The sequence below is a fragment of the Salmo salar genome, chromosome 04 (assembly GCF_965601325.2).
Source record: "Salmo salar chromosome 04, fSalSal1, whole genome shotgun sequence".
Taxonomy (NCBI): Eukaryota; Metazoa; Chordata; class Actinopteri; order Salmoniformes; family Salmonidae; genus Salmo; species Salmo salar.
The window spans coordinates 12,855,840-12,878,137 of record NC_138294.1 but is presented as its reverse complement, the minus strand read 5'-3'; positions in this window follow the sequence as shown (position 1 = coordinate 12,878,137).

Here is a 22,298-nt window from a genome sequence, read left to right as displayed (position 1 = left end):
CACATGATCTCAGTATATATACACATCTGTTCTGAAAGGCCCCAGAGTCTGCAACACCACTAAGCAAAGGGCAACACTAAGCAAGATGCACCATGAAGACCAAAGACCTTTCGAAAACAGGTCAGGGACAAAGTTGTGGAGAAGTACACATCAACAACAAAAAATGTATCGTAAACTTTGAACATCCCACGGAGAACCATTAAATCCATTATTAAAAAATGGAAAGAATATGACACCACAACAAACCTGCCAAGAGAGGGCCACCCACCAAAACTCATGGACCAGGCAAGGAGGGCATTAATCAGAGAGGCAACAAAGAGACCAAAGATAACCCTGAAGGAGCTGCAAATCTCCACAGCAGAGATTGGAGTATCTCAGGAACACACAATCTGGTCAAGCGATGGTGGGTTTGTGCCCATTGGCAACATTGTTGCCAGTGGCGTCTGTTGAGGACCTGCCTTATGTCATGACATGGCCCTCTTTGGGTATAGCGAGTACCATCCACCTCTCTCTCCCTCTCTCTCCCTCCTACACCCATGTTCTGTTATCTCAGGTCGTAAATTCCTGGAGGAGACTCTCTCCTCATGGCCATGCATTATAGAGAGAGAGAGTTTCACAGTAGAACAAAGGACCATCTTCTACATCACAGAACTTGAGAACTGAACAATATCCATGTTTTGGAGAATGTGTAAACGGTCGTTGGAGTAGCCCGCTACGACCCGGTCCATTTTGTTTCATGTTGTGACCTCATGAAAGACAATACAGCCACATTACCATAACTCTGTTTATACAGGAGCCTCCGTTATGAGGTTTGTGTCTAATTATTGTATAAAATAAATGATGAAGATGAAATTATTTTTGAAATTATGTAAGGTGATGTTGAACTGTTAATGTGAGAGAATTGTATTCCCTTCAAAGTTTAACTAAGTCATTGGCCCACCCTCGTGAACACAGACATGATCTGGCTCATGGGACAGCACTTTTCTACTGTTACGAATAAAACCCCCACTTGAAGAAACCCACTTCAGACCATGCACACCTCGGTCACCGAGAGGACAAAGGTTTGAGTAGAGACCACAAAAACCTCAGCATAAGCTAAGGTTGTAATGGTTGTTAAACTCTGAGACTATCGATACCAACAGTATAAGAGCAAATCTTCGATACTAATTACTAGTCTGCAGCTCGAAATTATGTCGACCTGAGATGCGAGGACCGACAACCGCCGAAACCCCTATTCTATAAGAACATTTCTGAATGGTACTCTGACGTATACATTCTAACCACGAGAGACTTCATGGAAGCAGAGAGACAATCAGATTAACTTTCCAACAGAAAGACGGACGATTCCAACAGAGATCATGACAACACACTGAGCGTAAATATATATATATTGATTGCAATTATTCCCGAATGAGTGAGCGTTCATGTGCAAAGGATTAGCATTTCAATTATTATAATTATCAACTGTGTAGTGACTCTTTTCCGCCCTTCTCAGTCCACACCCACTTCCCTTTGTCCACCAAGCCATCATGTCGGCTTAGCCCACTAGGGAACCTCCCCTATCATTTCCTTGTAACCATATCTACTGTTTGTTTGTTTATGCATTTCTGTGATTATTTAGTTTGTTAGTAAATAAATGATTAAGACAATTGATGTATGGATGATTCATAGTAAAGGCTGGGTTCGTGCAGATAACCAACGATTTACAACGTTCGGAATGAGACTGACATTCGGTAAAGAATAATTAATTAATTAGAAGACCAATTGATCAGATATTAAAATATCTGAAGAGTTATATTAGGAAAATTATAACTTTGTAATCTGAAGATTTTCCTTGGTGGCCCAACTTCCTAGTTAAGTACATTTACATGATTAGTTTAATCACGTAATAATAATTACAGAGAATTGATTTGATAAAATAACAGTCTTCAATTTAATGATGCCAAAGACACGACACTTACAAAAGGCCTACAAGCCCTCAGTCCAGCCTCTCTCAGCCTATTGCGGACAGTCTGAGCACTGACAGAGGGATTGTGCGTTCCTGGTGTAACTCGGGCAGTTGTTGTTGCCATCCTGTACCTGTCCCGCAGGTGTGATATTCGGATGTACCGATCCTGTGCAGGTGTTGTTACACGTGGTCTGCCGCTGCGAGGACGATCAGCTGTCCGTCCTGTCTCCCTGTAGCACTGTCTTAGGCGTCTCACAGTATTGACATTGCAATGTATTGCCCTGGCCACATCTGCAGTTCTCATGTCTCCTTGCAGCATGCCTAAGACACGTTCACGTAGATGAGCAGGGACCCTGGGCATTTTTCTTTTGGTGTTTTTCAGAGTCAGTAGAAATGCCTCTTTAGTGACCTAAGTTTTCATAACTGTGACCTTAATTGCAGTGTTTAAACCTTTTACAATGAAGTTATTTAGATTTTTACGAATTATCTTTGGAAGACTTGGTCCTGAAAAAGGGACATTTCTTTGTTTTGCTGAGTTAAAGTGTATTTGTACCGAGGTCATGTGACACTTAGATTGCACACAGGTGGACTTTATTTATTTAACTAATTATGTGACTTCTGAAGGTAATTGGTTGCACCAGATCTTATTTAGGGGCTTCATAGCAAATGGGGTGAATACATACATGCATCACTTTCCGTTTTATTTTTTAGAATTTTTTGAATCAAGTAATTTTTGTTTCACTTCACCAATTTGGACTATTTATGAAATCCAAATGAAAATCCCTTTAACCTCCCTGGGCAAGGTGGGACAACAGCCAGTGGAATCGTGTGACGCAAAATACAAATACCTCATAAATGCTATAACTTCAATTTCTCAAACATATGACTATTTAACACCATTTCATAGATACACTTCTCCTGAATCGAACCACGTTGTCCGATTTCAAAAAGGCTTTACAGCGAAAGCAAAACATTAGATTATGTTAGGAGAGTCCATCGACAAAAACAACCACACAGCCATTTTCCTAGCAACTAGCATGCATCATAAATACCCAAAACACAGCTAAATGCAGCACTAACCTTTGACGATCGTCATCAGATGACACTCCTAGGACATCATGTTACACAATACATGCATTTTTTCTTCGATAAAGTTCATATTTATATATAAAAACAGCATTTTACATCGGCGCGTGACGTTCAGAAAATATTTTCCCTCAAATACTGCCGGTGAATCAGCGCCACAATTTACAAAAATACTTGTCATAAACATTGATACAAAATTAAACTGTCATTCAAAGAATTATAGATGAACATCTCCTTTATGCAAACGCTATGAAAGATTTCAAAAAAGCTTCACGAGGAAAGCACTCTTTGCAATAATCTGAGTACTGAGCTCAGAAAAATACCCTAGGCTATACAGATAGCCGCCATCTTGGGCACATCTAAAATCATACATTGCATTAGAAATATTCCCTTACCTTTGATCATCTTCATCAGAAGGCACTTCCAGGGATCCCAGGTCCACAACAAATGTTGTTTTGTTCGATAAAGTCCATCATTTATGTCCAAATAACTCCTTGTTGTTCGTGCGTCCAGTAAGCTACTCCAAGTGTAGAAAGCGCGTGGATGATCTCGCAACGAAAAGTTTAAAAAAAGTTGTATTAACGTTCGTTCAAACATGTCAAACGTTGTAAAACATCAATCTTTAGGGCCTTCAGAACGTGAAGATTCAATAATATTTCAACCGGACGGTTCCTGTGTCTTGAAAAAGGTTTTGGAACGGGAGGATCCTCCCTCGTGAACGCGCCCCAAGAAGTGATGTCACCCCCTGCCTCAACAACTTCCCCTCCTTGTCATTCGGGCTCTGTTCATCATAGAAGCTTCAAACAACTTTGTAAAGACTGTCGACATCTAGTGGAAGCCATAGGAAGTGCACAGTTATTACTACGTCACCGTGTATTCAATAGGAAACGACTTGAAGAGAGCCCATGCATCCAGGTTTCCACTTCCTGGTAGGATTTCTCTCAGGTTTTTGCTTGCCATATAAGTTATGTTATACTCACAGACACCATTCAAACTGTTTTAGAAACTTCAGAGTGTTTTCTATCCGAATCCACTAATAATATGCATGTCCTAGCTTCTGAGTTTGAGTAGGAGGCAGTTTAATATGGGCACATATTATTATTTTTGCCCCCTAGCCCCAACAGGTTTTAAATTACAAGTTGTAATGCAACAAAATAGGAAAAAACGCCAAGGGGGATGAATACTTTTGCAAGGCACTGTAACACATGTGTATTGAATATATATATTTTTTTACATTGTCATTTAACGGTTGGTGAATCCAAGAATCCACTTGGACTCTGTGTGCACTGCAAGTTCCAACCTGGACTCAGGAACAGACGTAAGATGGTAAACATACATCTGTCTCCCTCCATTTAGTATGATATGTTACATTTCAATTGGTATGTATTCATTTGTGGATGTCCATCATCCATTTTGTATGATATGTAATGAATTTCACTTTGTTGTGGCTAACGTTGTCTATGTGGCTAGGTTGATAAAAGAGGATAGGTTGCTATTTGGGCTACAGGCCTGGTTGTGGTGTTTACATTGTCACCATGTTCAGTAACTTACACAAGGCCAAGGACACCAGTTACAGTAGTTACTCAATTCTCTGTGGATGATGTCAACATTCTTTTTTGTGTGTGTCAATAATATTGACAAACTAATGGTCCCACAAGCTATGCAACGTCAGATCTGAATTGTGATCCTTGCTTTGTGAGAACAGAATTATAGTGTGATAATGAAATACACATCTGTCCTATGGGCCCTGGTCAAAAGTAATGCATTACAGTACATTCGAAAAGTATTCATACCCATTTTCCACATTTTGTTACATTACAGCCTTATTCTAAAATGTATTAAATTAATGTTTTTCCTCATCAATCTACACACAATACCCCCATAATGACAAAGCGAAAACACATACCGTATTTACATAAGTATTCAGACCCTTTGCTATAAGACTCGAAATTGAGCTCTGGTGCATCCTGTTGCATTGTTCATCATTGAGATGTTTCTACAACTTGATTGGAGTCCACCTGTGGTAAATTCAGTTGATTGGTCATGATTGGGAAAGGCTCACACCTGTCTATATAAGGCCCCACAGTTGACAGTGCATGTCAGAGCAAAAACCAAACCATGAGGTCGAAGGAATAATTAGAGCTCTGAGAGAAGATTGTGTCAGGGAACAGATCTGGGGAAGGGTACCAAAACAATTCTGCAGCATTGAAGGTCCCCAAGAACACAGTGTCCTCCATCATTCTTAAATGGAAGAAGTTTAGCACCTACAAGACTCTTCTCCAGAGATGGCCGCCCGGCCAAACTGAGCAATCGTGGGAGAAAGGCCTTGGTCAGGGAGGGGATAGTCACTCTGACAGATCTCCAGAGTTTGTCTGTGGAGATGGGAGAACCTTCTCGAAGGACAACCATCTCTGCAGCATTCCACAAATTTGGTCTTTAAGGTAGAGTGGCCAGACGGAGACGGAAGCCTCTCCTCAGTAAAAGGCACATGACAGCCCGCTTGGAGTTTGCCAAAAGTCATCTAAAGACTCTCAGACCATGAGAAACAAGATTCTCTGATCTGATGAAAGCAAGATTGAATTCTTTGGCATGAATGCCAAGCGTCACGTCTGGAGGAAACCTGGCACCATCCCTATGGTGAAGCATGGTGGTGTGCCAAGCTTACAGCGTCATACCCAAGAAGACTGTCACCACTGCCAATGGTGCTTCAACAAAGTACTGCGTAAAGGGTCTGAATACTTTCCAGGGGGTAATGTACATTTGCAAGGGGTCTATTTAGATTTTTCTTAAGGGGTGGATCAGCTTTAGTATTGCGGATAGATTGTTGCTTCCTTCAATGTAATTTTCGGCATAATTTCCAATCCACCACATATTTCTCTTGTTCAATATATATCCTCTTGAGCATCTGATCCCGTTAGCGGGATCAAAATCCAGCGAAAAATCATATCGCCAATTAGCATTAAAAAAATATCATAATTTTTTACAAAAATAAAAAATATTTTTATTTTATTTTTATAGATACACCTCTCCTGAATCGACCCACGTCGTCCGATTTCAAAAAGGTTTTACAGGAAAAGCAAATCATTAGATTATATTAGATGAGTCCATCGTAAAAAGCAGCTTCATAGCCATTTTCCGACCAACCACTTCCATCACATATAATCAATAAACAGCTAAATGTAGCACTAACCTTTTACAAACTTCATCAGATGGCACCCCTAGGACATCATGTTATACAATGCATGCATTCTTTTGTTCAATAAAGGTCATATTTATATATAAAAACAGCATTTTACATCTCTGTCTGACGTTGACTACCTAATTTCCCCTCAAAAGCGTCCCGGTAAACAATGCTACGTTTCAATAAATTGCTATACTATAACGATTTTTTAAATGTATATTGTCAATCTAACATTTATAGATGAATATCTCTTGAGAACACCCGTCATACCAGATTTTAAATTAACTTTACTGGGTAATCACACTTTGCGATAAAAGGAGATGCGATCCCCAGAAAATCAGCTAATATACAGTGCTCGGCGCCATCTTGGACGCAACAGTATGAACCATCTCATCTTCTATAATATTGTCAATAATCGCCTACCTTTAGTTGTCTTCATCAGAAAGCATCCCAGGTCCACAACAGATGTATTTTCGGTCAAAAAGTCCATACTTCACGTTCCATTAGCCTGATGTTGGTAGCGCGTCCTATGGCTCTCTCCAAGCGCAGCTCTGAAGTTCATAATGAAAGCAATCCTCGCGCATGTAGGTTCGTTCAAACATGTCAAACGTTGTATAAAATAAATCTTCGGGGCCTCTAACACCAAGAGAGCCAATAAGATTCGAGGGGGATGATGTCATGGCCTTTAAAACCGTTTCCAAAGGTGGGGGCAGACATGGCCGCCGGCGTCATAATGGTGATGGCCCATCCCCTGTGACCAATTTCAAACTCCTGTCATTCACTGAGTTTTGACTCTATAAGGCTCAAACCACTGTGAAAGGACTGGCGACATCTAGTGGAAGCAATAGGAAGTGCCAAAATATTCCTAAACCCCTGTGTTTTTCAATGGGATAGGTTTAAAGTCAATACAACACATCAGGTATCCACTTCCTGTCAGAAAATGTCTCAGGGTTTTGCCTGCCAAATGAGTTCTGTTATACTCACAGACACCATTCAAACAGTTTTAGAAACTTTAGAGTGTTTTCTATCCATATATAATAAGTATATGCATGCCCTATCTTCTGAGTTTGATTAGTAGGCCGTTGAAAATGGGAACGATTTTTTTTCAAAATGCGCTGTGGCGCCCCCTATCCTAGGGTATCCTCAAGAGGATATACACTGCTCAAAAAAATAAAGGGAACACTTAAACAACACAATGTAACTCCAAGTCAATCACACTTCTGTGAAATCAAACTGTCCACTTAGGAAGCAACACTGATTGACAATAAATTTCACATGCTGTTGTGCAAATGGAATAGACAACAGGTGGAAATGATAGGCAATTAGCAAGACACCCCAAATAAAGGAGTGGTTCTGCTGGTGGTGACCACAGACCACTTCTCAGTTCCTATGCTTCCTGGCTGATGTTTTGGTCACTTTTGAATGCTGGCGGTGCTTTCACTCTAGTGGTAGCATGAGACGGAGTCTACAGCCCACACAAGTGGCTCAGGTAGTGCAGGTCATCCAGGATGGCACATCAATGCGAGCTGTGGCAAGAAGGTTTGCTGTGTCTGTCAGCGTAGTGTCCAGAGCATGGAGGCGCTATCAGGAGACAGGCCAGTACATCAGGAGATGTGGAGGAGGCCGTAGGAGGGCAACAACCCAGCAGCAGGACCGCTACCTCCGCCTTTGTGCAAGGAGGAGCAGGAGAAGCATTGCCAGAGCCCTGCAAAATGACCTCCAGCAGGCCACAAATGTGCATGTGTCTGCTCAAACGGTCAGAAACAGACTCCATGAGGGTGGCATGAGGGCCCGACGTCCACAGGTGGGGGTTGTGCTTACAGCCCAACACCGTGCAGGACATTTGGCATTTGCCAGAGAACACCAAGATTGGCAAATTCGCCACTGGCGCCCTGTGCTCTTCACAGATGAAAGCAGGTTCACACTGAGCACGTGACAGACGTTACAGAGTCTGGAGATGCCGTGGAGAACGTTCTGCTGCCTGCAACATCCTCCAGCATGACCGGTTTGGCGGTGGGTCAGTCATGGTGTGGGGTGGCATTTCTTTGGGGGGCCGCACAGCCCTCCATGTGCTCGCCAGAGGTAGCCTGACTGCCATTAGGTACCGAGATGAGATCCTCAGACCCCTTGTGAGACCATATGCTGGTGCGGTTGGCCCTGGGTTCCTCCTAATTGCAAGACAATGCTAGACCTCATGTGGCTGGAGTGTGTCAGCAGTTCCTGCAAGAGGAAGGCATTGATGCTATGGACTGGCCCGCCCGTTCCCCAGACCTGAATCCAATTGAGCACATCTGGGACATCATGTCTCGCTCCATCCACCAACGTCACGTTGCACCACAGACAGTCCAGGAGTTGGCGGATGCTTTAGTCCAGGTCTGGGAGGAGATCCCTCAGGAGACCATCCGCCACCTCATCAGGAGCATGCCCAGGCGTTGTAGGGAGGTCATACAGGCACGTGGAGGCCACACACACTACTGAGCCTCATTTTGACTTGTTTTAAGGACATTACATCAAAGTTGGATCAGCCTGTAGTGTGGTTTTCCACTTTAATTTTGAGTGTGACTCCAAATCCAGACCTCCATGGGTTGATAAATTGGATTTCCATTGATTATTTTTGTGTGATTATGTTGTCAGCACATTCAACTATGTAAAGAAAAAAGTATTTAATAAGATTATTTCTTTCATTCAGATCTAGGATGTGTTCCCTTTATTTTTTTGAGCAGAATATATTTATATAAGTACATACACATACCCATATATATATGCATGGATAGATATACACATAGATATACACATACGTACATAAATACACATACATAACTTTAAAAATATATATATAATAATTTATTATTCCCCGCAAACCCTACCACCCCTCCCCTAATTGGAGTAAACTAACACACAATAACACTTAGTCTTCTACTTCCAGCTTATACATACTGTATACATTTTACTGACACAATCTATTTTACAGTCCTGGCCTTCCTCTATTTCTGATGTCCATCCAGTTTGATTTCTATTTGCCATATATTTGTAACTGTGCTATTTCACAAAAGTTCTGAACCTACATGCATTTTACAGACCCTGTATGTTTTACATTTGTTATCTTGTTGTTATTAGTCCCACCCTTCAGCTCCATTAAACCCCTCCCATCTATCTCTTAACACCATCCATATTGGATTTCTATTTCTATTTGCCATATATTTTTCAACTGTGATGCTTCACAAAAGTTTTGAACCTTTCTATTGTCATAGTTTCTACAGATTGTAAATTAAAGATAAACATTTTTGCTAAAATAATTATTATATTATTGATCGATTGACTATGACTTTTCAAATCACCCAGTATTGCTATCTGCAGCGTTAGCTCTAGGCAAATGTAGCAATTCTTCAGCCATTCCTGGAAGTGTGACCAAGAATGAGCTACAGAACATATGGACAGTACCAAAATAAATGATCTAATAACTCTGCCACTCGCAGCAAAATCTGCAGAGCTGGGAAGGCTGTATCCCCCATATATGTAGATACCGATACAGATGAATTCAGAGGTTTACATACACCTTTACATACACCTTAGCCAAATACATTTAAACTCATTTTTTCACAATTTAATCCTAGTAAAAATTCCCTGTCTTAAGTCAGTTAGGATCACCACTTTATTTTAAGAATTTGAAATGTCAGAATAATAGTAGAGAGAAACCTGGGAAACACATTTTATAAGAGATTCTCCAAAATTGAAATACTCCAGGCATATATATATATAATCTCCAGTAATACTTTACCAAAGGCCTTTTCAAAGTCAGCTATGAATACCAGGCCAGTTTTCACAGATACTTCATAGTGTTCTATTGTTTCCAGTATTTGTCTTATATTATCTCCAATGTATCGTCCATGTAAAAAACCTGTCTGATTAGGATGAATAATATCTGACAAAACCTTTTAAATTCTATGCACTAAGCATTTTGTTAGAATTTGTGCATCACAACACTGAAGTGTAAGAGGCCTCCAATTGTTTAATTGGACAGGATCTGTCACAAGCGTCGTTGAAGGGGGACCAAAATGCAGCGGGTATATTGATCATCTTCTTTATTTTATAAAGAATAAACACTTAAACAAAACAAACAATGAAAACAGTCCAATAAGGTGCACAGATTATACTGGAAACAACCACCCACAAACACAAGAGAAAACTAACCCAACTAAATAAGGCCTCCAATTAGAGACAACGACAACCAGCTGCCTCTAATTGGAGGTCATTACCAAAAACCCAACATAGAAATAGAAAACTAGATAAACACATAGAAATAGAAAATGTAGAACATAAACCAAAAAACCCGAACCACACAAAACAAACACCCCCTGCCACGCCCTGACCAAACTACAATGACAATTAACCCCTTTTACTGGTCAGGACGTGACAGGATCTTTATATATACCACTTGGATCCTGTTTCAGTAATAATGAAACCAGACCTTCTTGTTGAGTGTTCGATAATCTACCATTTAAATAGGAGTGGTTAAAACATGCTAATAACGGTCGTCTGAGTATATCAAAAAAAGTTGGGTGTAACTCCATTGGTATGCCATCCAGTCCTGGAGTTTTCCCGGACTTAAAGGCTTTAATTTAATCAATAACTTCCTCCTCTGTAATTTGCATTAACATGAGTTTTTCTGTACAGATGTTAATTTTACATTATTAATAGGAAACAAATCCATACTATTAGCTTCGGTTAGTGGAGATGGAGGAGACTGAAATGAAAACATATGCTTAAAGTACTTCAAAATATTGTTTGGTGAATCATGGGTGACTCCATCATTTGTAACAAGAGATATAGGACACACACTTCAGAGCAAACTTCCTTTAAGATTACATTTAGTGAATCTGTTATTCCATCTGTTATTCCATTTGGGGTGACAGGTAGCCTGGTGGTCAGAGCGTTGGGCGTAGATTAAATCCCCGAGCTGACAAGGTAAAAATCTGTCGTTCTGCCCCTGAACAAGGCAGTTAACTGTTTCTAGGCCGTCATTGTAAATAATAATTTGTTCTTAAGTGACTTGCCTAGTTAAATAAAGGTTAAATAAATAAAAATATATAAGAAAGTTCAAGAATTACTTCCATACATTTTGTTTTACTGTACCAGACCTTCAAATGAGTCGTGAGGCTTGTAGGCGTCTTGCAGCAAAACAACCAACATGAATGTGTTTGTGAGAGACTCGATTTGCTACATGTTAGTGTGTAGCCCAAACTGTTTGGACGCTACAGACAGATGTTGGCAGATCGGCTGTACTGACTTCAGACGAGTCCCAAGATGCTTATTGGGGTCTTAGAGAAAAAAAAATGGAGGACACTATCATGTTCGTGAGTCTCATATTTCTGTGAAAAGACTGATTTTCAGGATGTCTCATGGGCTGACAAACACCTCTCTGGCTCTGCCACCTTTCACCACAGATGGGGAAGTGCGACATTGGCGGATGCATGGTTAGAGATACATCCAACGCAAAAAACAGATATCTTGTCACGTTCACTGTCCTCAAACTCCCTGTCATAAATCAGCCAAGGCACAGCGTGCCTGTAATTCCACATCCTTTATTTGAAGTGAAACCGAAAAAAAAAACATAAACAGGATAAACAGAAATGAACGTGACGCAACTGAGGCGCACACAAAACACTCACAGAAAGAATAATTACCCACAAACACAGGTGGGGAAAAGGCTGCCTAAGTATGATTCCCAATCAGAGACAACGATAGACAGCTGCCTCTGATTGGCAACCACACTCGGCCAAAACAAAGAAATAGAATATATAGAATGCCCACCCCACAACACAACCTGACCTAACCAAATAGAGAAATAAAGCGGCTCTCTAAGGTCAGGGCGTGACATATCTTTAGCTTAAACTGAATTATTTTTATCAGGGCCGGTAATATGGGTGGGTCTAAGGGGGCCTGGCCCGCCCTACCACACCTCCTTACCCATCCAAATAAAATATTGAAATACTGATCATTTATTTGACCGAGAAGCATGCCAACAGAAAGAAGTATCAATCTCATTTCAAGCATCCAAACGAGCAAAACAGCGCCACTCTGTCTCTGTATGTGTAGACGTTGTATGTGATGCTGTCTGGACCAGAAGAGTATTGCACGTCATACGATTTCTGGCCAGCCAGCATTAGATACATGGGCTACTACATACATGATTTGTTACCTTAATTTCCTATTTTTCATTTATTTCCTTAACTTCTTAAAGCATCGTTGGTTAAGGGCTTGTAGGTAAGCATTTCACTGTATTATTCGGCACATGTGACAAATAAAATTTAGTCTGACTGACTCTATTACTGAGGGGACCTGGAAATGGGTGCATGGCACCCCACTGACAACCCCAAGGTAAGAGACTACTGCTCTAATAACACTGACCACCCCAAGGTAAGAGACTACCGCTCTATAACAAAACTTGCCACCCCAAGGTAAGAGACTACTGCTCTATAATAACACTGACCACCCCAAGGTAAGAGACTACTGCTTTATAACAACACTGACCACCTGATAGAAGAATTTGTATGTTTAAGATAATGACTAAAGTATTCCACCCTGAAACCATATAACTTAGTGAAATGTATTAGAATTATAAGGCTATAATAATGTGTTAGAGTCATAATTCAATAGTGTGTGTGACTAGGCCATTGTGTGACTATTTTGCCAGATGAGCTGGGTATAGTTGAGACATTCCAGGCCAACTGAACTGTCGACTTGTGATAACTATGAAACCGGTAACATGAAAGTGTTCAACCTGGGGAGGGGAGAAACTGTGATGCTTGCAGAAGATTAGGAGATATATGGCAAAATGTGACAACATGGAATGTGTGGTCAGCGGAGGATACTGTTTGTTTGAACAGGGAGTAGCCTAAAGATAAGAATGTGTGTGTGTGTGTGTGTATGTTATAAAAATATTGTGTTCTCATTTTGAAGTCATTCGGCTCTCTGAATAAAGGACTGATCTGTTGCAGACAACCTCTGGGGATTGGTCAAAGCTTGAGTAATAGTTCAACAATTGAGATAGCAAAATTCTCATGACACCACTCCAAGGTAATAGACTACTGCTGTATAGTAATACTGACCACACCAATTGAAGAGACTACTGCTCTATAATAACACTGACCACAGTGGAAAGAGTAGGACTGACTCTCTGTGTTGTTCATACTCTGGATTCTGAGAGAGTGGTCAGTCTAACTCTGTTGTTTCTACTGCAGCTATTGGAGGAGTGGAGTCCCTTATGGAGATGGCGTGGAGAACTGTGTGGTGGAACCTTAGAGGTTATCAAGCCAAGGAGAATGGTGGGACAATCAGTGTTCATTTCCACAGTACTGGATCTATGAACTAGACGTTGGAGAGAAAGGCACGTGCATACACACACACACACACACACACACACACACACACACACACACACACACACACACACACACACACACTGAATCATGCAGGGACACTAAACAAATTAGGTATATATCACTCAATACCTATTGTCAATCTTAAGATGTACAGTTCATTATGTAGCATTTCTTGTAGGCTGTACACCCATCTCTCTCTCTCCCTCTACCTCTTTTTATTAGCAACATGTAATGTTACTTCCAATGCTTCTGCTAAGTTATTATTATCAGAAATAACTTTTATAATAAGAAGAACAAAGGTACAGATTAATAAATAAAGGAACAATGTCCTATGAGTGCTGGGGAGGAGGACTGTGTTGAGTTGAACACAGTAACATGGCGTCCTGTAAAGGCATGGAATGACCAATCATGTTTACTCAATCGTTACTGGATTTGTGAGAAGGTGGTTTAACAACACCATGACAACAGAGGAGGCTGGTGGGAGGACGCGCACACATACAGCACCTTACACATGTACACAACTTCATTCTCTCTCTCTCTCTCTAAGACACACACACCAACACACTGTAGGTACTGTACTGGGGGATAAAACAACCTGATAATTGTGATGTACCAGGATAGACTGTAACTAGGACTGTGCTGATGGTAATATTGGGTATTCTGAGCCTGTAGATAAATATTATGACATAGCATTTACCTATACAGTAGCTCATTATATAGAGTGCTACAGTATCTCTCTCTAGTTAAACAGTGTGTAGACATACTGTCATCTGTAAAATGCTTGCATTCATTATTTTAAAAAGAAACATGTTATGTGATTTGCCATAGGCTTGTGCTTTTTTCATAATCAATTATTAGCATAAATCTCTTTAGTTCATCTTCTTACTAAGGCTCAGATTAAGTAAGAAAGGAACCTAGCAGGTTTACCAGCTTCCTGATTGAATGTGATTGGATTGTTTAAACAATGTGACTTGCAGTTGGACACAGACAGAAGGCAGAACAGTACTGAGAGGATACACACTGCACGCAGGCAAACACACACACAGACACACGTGTGAAGTTCCCCTTTTCTGATAAAGATGCAGACAGATGTCCCACACACATCTCTGACTAACTTTTCACACTGATGTCACACACACACACACACACACACAGCATAGATAAAAGAAAAAGGCCCCTATCGATGGCATAGAGAGAGTACGAGCCATAATGTGAACTCCATTTGAAGGCTGTGGAAGCCACAAACAGGCCTATCAAAGTGATAGGATGAAAGGCTGCACTCGACACTACTTGTTGTGAAGCAGCTATCATGTTATATCACTGTGTTTAGAATATCCTGTTAGGTCTAACAACTTCCTGCTTGAAGGTGATTGGATTCTTAAAACATTCTATCAACTGTAGTGGACCACAGACAGACAACAGAGAGGAACCTGGTGGAGATGCACATCAGAGTAACTACTCACCTACTAGTCACTGAAGTTAGAATCATACAGTAGATATTACCATTAGGAGTCAGTTAGAAAGGTAATCATACAGTAGATATTGCCATTAGGAGTCAGTTAGAAAGGTAATCATACAGTAGATATTATCATTAGGAGTCAGTTAGAAAGGTAATCATACAGTAGATATTATCATTAGGAGTCAGTTAGAAAGGTAATCATACAGTAGATATTACCATTAGGAGTCAGTTAGAAAGGTAATCATACAGTAGATATTATCATTAGGAGTCAGTTAGAAAGGTAATCATACAGTAGATATTACCATTAGGAGTCAGTTAGAAAGGTAATCATACAGTAAGTTAATACTACAAGTAAAAGTAAATAAAATCATATATATTACAATAAGAGGTCAGAATGAATTAGTTTATTAATTGATTGTTTGTGGTAATCATTGATATTAGGTATGGTTAGTTAAGATGACCGATTACATCAACAAACAGGTGATTGAATTAAACAATTGCTGAAGAAAACCGGAACAGAGCAACGAGGAGCGTGAAGACTGAGACCCGTCGCTCAGGTAAGAACTAAGAAATATCTATCTTTCTCTCTCTCACACATTCAGATGCAGGCAGGTACGGGCGCACAAACCAAATGCACGCACGCACAGCATGGTGTTCAAAACCTTCTGGGGTCACGTACATTAAAATGATTCAATTCAATTGTTTTACTTCAGTTATTGATACTATTTTGAACTATTTAAATACGAATAATAGAAAATAACCTTTTTAAACAGCACAGGGCTGGAAAAATGGAACCACTCTTAAATGCATAGACAGAACTATGCATGCAAGGACTGATCATCCACGAGTTCAAAATGATAGTTTCAACAATCTGAGGCTACACAGTGTTTGTTAACAGTTCCATGATAAAACAAGCTTATATTTTGTGTTCTGATGGGGTTAGAAAGTTCAACTAAGCTTGAGGCATTTACAGTATAAGTTACATACAAGAATCAATGGGGAAATATTATTATTTTAAAAGTAAAAAATAAAATGTGATGTAGCAATTGCAGATAGCCCCTTTAAATCATGCTTCGGCTACATTGTGTAATTCTGGTAATGTCTTCATACAGTAGCTTCCTGTTTATCAGATTTGAGATGACCACAAGCTTGAGCAAACTGTTGCTGCCAACCCTCAATCGAAAGTAAACCAATGGTGCAATGGAAATGTTTGGCTTTCAAAATTCTAATCATAATCATTAGACGTAGGATGGTGGTGTGTGTGTTTCTGTAACTGTGTGTGTGTGTGTGTGTGTGTGTGTGTGTGTGTGTGTGTGTGTGTGTGTGTGTGTGTGTGTGTGTGTGTGTGTGTGTGTGTGTGTGTGTGTGTGTGTGTGTGTGTGTGTGTGTGTGTCTGCTGTCTGTCTGTCTGTCTGTCTGTCTGTCTCTGTCTGTCTGTCTGTCTGTCTGTCTGTCTGTCTGTCTGTCTGTCTGTCTGTCAGCGTGTGTGTTCCTCTGCAGATGGAAGACTAAGATGTGTGCTGCTGTGTGTTTAGGAGTGCTGTGTGTTCTACAAGTCACTCTCATCCTCTCCCTGAGACTGTCTTTCTGTGAGTGAGTCTGTGTCCCAAATGACACTCCATTATTGCACTGGTCAAACATAGTGCACTACATAGGGGATAGCATGCCATTTGGGAAACTTTTCCATTTGGGAATCTATTCCATGTATAGTGCATTACTTTAACCAGGGCCCATAGGACAGATATGTATTTTATTATCACTCCATAGTTCTGTAATCACAAATCAGACTTACAGATGTTACATAGTGTCAGGCGGCTCAAGGAAGCAGGAGGGGTGAAGTCAAGCGCAGGAGACACAAATCCGTGAACACACGTTTAATTGGTATTCACTCAGTCCAAAAACTAAGTAGGGCAGGGCGCATAAAACAAAATGCCCAAAATACCAGCCCACACACAATGCAGGGATGCAGCCCACAATAAACTCTGCGAAACCACAGGCAGAGGGAAACACCTGTTCCTCAGACGAAAATCGTCCTGACATCAAACAATCACGCACAAACAACAAGCCTACATAGCAAGACTAAATACCCCCCCACTAAACAACTAATACAAAACAGGTGCGTGCCTAGACCTAACCAACAGAAAGTGAAACAGAGGATCGGTGGCAACTAGTAGGCCGGCGTCGACGACCGCCGAGCGTCGCCCGGGTGAGGGGGGCGCCACCTTCCGTCGATGTCGTGACACATAGCTTGTGGGACCAGCAGTCTGTCAAAATTGTTGACACACAAAAGAATTATGAAAACACCACAACCACTGTGTCCCAAATAGCACCCTATCCTCTTTAAAGTGCACTACTTTTGACCAGGGCATATAGGGCTTTGGTCAAAAGCAGCTCACCATATAAGGAATATAGTGTCATTTGGAACACATCACAGGAACTTCTCTTTTCTTTCTTTCAGCCCGCTCTAATGAAGAGAGAAAACATTTAGAGGCCTGTTACAACACCACTGGTCTGGAGAAAGACAGAAGCCAGCCAGATACCTGTAGTGGTATCATTGACCTGTGTACATTCATATACCAGTAGTAGTATCATTGACCTGTGTACAGACAGATACCATTGCCGGACGAACCGAAACCAGTTACTGAGCTGAGAGAGACCAGTTACAGAGGGAGAGCGACCAGCTGCAAAACGACAGAGACCAAGAGAAAACTGACAAAAAACAGTTACAGGAGTGTTACATTGCCCTGACTAAAGAAAGGGACAGGTTTAGTGACAGGGTCAGTGTTCTGACCAATGAGAAGGTGGCGCTGGAGAAGAAGCTCTTTGGGTGTGGTAAGTTGTCAAGTCAGTCACTAGGGTTGTGTCCCCATTCTCTACACTTCATTCTCCTGAAGTGTGCACTTGTAGTGTGCACTTGGACAGTGGCTGCATTCCGATTCTCTAACCTTCTCCAGAAGTGTGCACTGTTCAGGCATGCATTTAAATGCGTTGGATTGGTGCAAGCATGGCTGGAGGGAGTTTTCACCATATTCCTTCATGTATATCTCACTAGTTCAGGGTATTTTGGCCTCCATATATCCACCAATTCCAATATATCCATGACATTCATGAAAACCAGTTTTTTCTTTATCATTATGGGCTATTTTGTGTAGATTGATGAGGGAGAAAAAATGATTTAATTCATTGTAGAATAAGGCCGTAACGTAACAAAATGTGGAAACATTCAAGGGGTCTGAATACTTTCTGAATGCACTGTACATGTGAGATGTTATAGGCCTGACGGTATCCAGATTTCAGTTAGTATTTCATTTAACCCATCATGTTCAAAAGGTATCATTTTAGCTCTCATTTCGTTGCTCTCATTTGTTGGCAAAGTAAACATGTTATAATGTGATATATGAATATCTCACAATATCACAATCTTTCACAATAATCAAATAATTGACAATAATACTCAAAGTAGATATAGCAATGAACTCAGATTATCTGTTCTGAAGATACAGGATAGGTTACATAGCATAATTAAACAGTAGCCATACAGTAATAGCAGTGTAGTACAATACAAGGAATACTTTTACAGCGGTGCAATAGAGGAAACAGTGGTGTGGGTGTAGAGATGTGCAAAGAGTGATTTTATGACAACAACATGGAGAGAATAGATACTTTATTGTCCATTGGTTAGAACAGAGATGTGTCTTCTGCTTCTCCCAACACCCTGCAGTACAGCACCCCTGGGTGAAGAGCAGTTGTAGAGGGTTAAGTGCCTTGCTCAAGGGCACAATGGCAGGAGATGGTACACGGGAGCCTTCCAGCTGACAGCTCAGTTCCATACCCATTTGTGTGTCGTCCTGGGCTTGAACCATCGTACTCATGGCAACACACTCATCCACTGCTCCTGTCGTAGCCTTAGACCAGTGTTTCCTGATCCTGGTCCTGGGGACACATGTTAGTTTTTGCTTTAGCACAACACATCAGTTCATCACAGCTTGGTCTACTAAGAAAGTCATACCAAGGATAATTTAGCTATTTGATTTAGAATTAATACCCCTTGAAGTATAAACAAAAATATATAACAACATTTTTTGATGAAACATTGAATTTGGCCTTACTGCTATTAGCCCATACAAACACATGGAATAACAGAATCACTGAAAGGAATCTCAAATCAAATCAAATTTTATTGGTCACATACACATGGTTAACAGATGTTAATGCGAGCGTAGAGATTTGCTTGTGCTTCTAGTTCCGACCGTGCAGTAATACCTAACAAGTAATCTAAAAATTTCACACAACTACCTCATACACACAAGTGTAAAGGAATGAATATGTACATATAAATATGTGGATGAGCGATGGCCGAACGGCATAGGCAAGATGCAGTGGATGGTATAGAGTACAATATATACATATGAAACGAGTAATGTAGGGTATGTAAACATTATATAAAGTGGCATTGTTTAAAGTGACTAGTGATACATTTATTACATCCAATTTGTAATTATTAAGTGGCTAGAGATTTGAGTCAGTATGTTGGCAGCAGCCACTCAATGTTAGTGATGGCTGGAATAACAGAATCACTAAAAGGAATCTAAAAGGAAGTTTGCGTCCTAAAAGGAAGTGTGTCTCCTATATCTGAGAGATATAAGAAAGATCAAGAATTATAATATATTGTAATATTTTTAATTACATGTATTTATCCCATTATTTTGGGACACTAAACTATCTCCATTATACTTCCATACATTTAATTTTACTGGTACCGGACCTTCAAATGAGTCCTAAGGCTTGTGGACGTCTTATAGCAAAACAACCAACATGTATGTGTCTGTGAGAGACTCGATTACCATGTAGGGGTAATATTAGTGTGTAGCCCAAACTGTTTGGACGCTACAGACAGAAGTTGGCAGATCGGCTGTACTGACTTCAGACGAGTCCCAAGACACTTATGGGGGTCTTAGAGAAGAAAAAAATACGTAGAACACCATCGTATTCGTGAGTCTCATATTTTTGTGAGAAGACTGATTTTCGGGATGTCTCATGGGCTGACAAACACCTCTCTGGCTCTGCCACCTTTCACCACAGATGTGGAAGTGTGACATTGGCAGATGCATGGTTAGAGATGCATCCAATGCAAAAAACTGATATCTTTAGCTTAAACTGACAGATTTTTATCAGGGCAGGTGATATGGGTGGGCCTAAGGCGGCCTGGCCCGCCCTACCACACCTCCTTACCCATCCAAATAAAATATTGAAATATTAATTAATTGACCGAGAAGCGCACCAACAGAAAGAAGTATCAATCTCATTTGAAGCATCCAAATGAGCAAAACAGCACCCCTATGTCTCTGTATGTGTAGACCATGTATGTGATGCTGTCTGGACCAGAAGAGTATTGCACGTCATATGATTTCTGGGCAGGCAACATTAGATACATGGGCTACTGCATACATTATTTGTTACTATTATTTTCTATTTTTCATTTATTTCTTAACTTCTTAAAGCATCGTTGGTTAAGGGCTTGTAGGTAAGCATTTCACTGTATTATTCGGTGCATGTAACAAATAAAATTAGGTCTGACTGACTCTGTTACTGAGGGGACCTGGAAATGGGTGCATGGCACCCCACTGACAACCCCAAGGTAAGAGACTACTGCTCTATAATAACACTGATCACCCCAAGGTAAGAGACTACTGCTCTATAATAACACTGACCACCCCAAGGTAAGAGACTACTGATCTAATAACACTGACCACCCGAATGTAAGAGACTACTGCTCCACAATAACACTGACCACCCCAAGGTAAGAGACCAATGCTCAATTAACACTGACCACCCCAATGTAAGAGACTACTGCTCTACAATAACACTGACCACCCCAAGGTAAGAGACTACTGCTTTATAATAACACTGACCACCCCAAGGTAAGAGACTACTGCTCTATAATAACACTGACCACCCCAAGGTAAGAGACTATTGCTCCACAATAACACTGACCACCCCAAGGTAAGAGACCAATGCTCAATTAACACTGACCACCCCAATGTAAGAGACTACTGCTCTACAATAACACTGACCACCCCAAGGTAAGAGACCAATACTCTATAATAACACTGACCACCCCAAGGTAAGAGACTACTGCTCCATAACAACACTGACAACCCCAAGGTAAGAGACTACTGCTCTAATAACACTGACCACCCCAAGGTAAGAGAGTACTGCTCTAACAACACTGACCACCCCAAGGTAAGAGACTACTGCTCTACAATAACACTGACCACCCCAAGGTAAGAGACTACTGCTCTATAATAACACTGACCACCCCAAGGTAAGAGACTACTGCTCTATAATAACACTGATCACCCCAAGGTAAGAGACTACTGCTCTATAATAACACTGACCACCCCAAGGTAAGAGACTACTGATCTAATAACACTGACCACCCGAATGTAAGAGACTACTGCTCCACAATAACACTGACCACCCCAAGGTAAGAGACCAATGCTCAATTAACACTGACCACCCCAATGTAAGAGACTACTGCTCTACAATAACACTGACTACCCCAAGGTAAGAGACTACTGCTTTATAATAACACTGACCACCCCAAGGTAAGAGACTACTGCTCTATAATAACACTGACCACCCCAAGGTAAGAGACTATTGCTCCACAATAACACTGACCACCCCAAGGTAAGAGACCAATGCTCAATTAACACTGACCACCCCAATGTAAGAGACTACTGCTCTACAATAACACTGACCACCCCAAGGTAAGAGACCAATGCTCTATAATAACACTGACCACCCCAAGGTAAGAGACTACTGCTCCATAACAACACTGACAACCCCAAGGTAAGAGACTATTGCTCTAATAACACTGACCACCCCAAGGTAAGAGAGTACTGCTCTAACAACACTGACCACCCCAAGGTAAGAGACTACTGCTCTACAATAACACTGACCACCCCAAGGTAAGAGACTACTGCTCTATAATAACACTGACCACCCCAAGGTAAGAGACTACTGCTCTATAATAACACTGACCACCCCAAGGTAAGAGACTACTGCTCTACAATAACACTGACCACCCCAAGGTAAAAGACCAATGCTCTATAATAACACTGACCACCCCAAGGTAAGAGAGTACTTCTCTAACAACACTGACCACCCCAAGGTAAGAAACTACTGCTCTATAACAACACTGACCACCCCAAAGATAAGAGACTACTGCTCTAATAACAC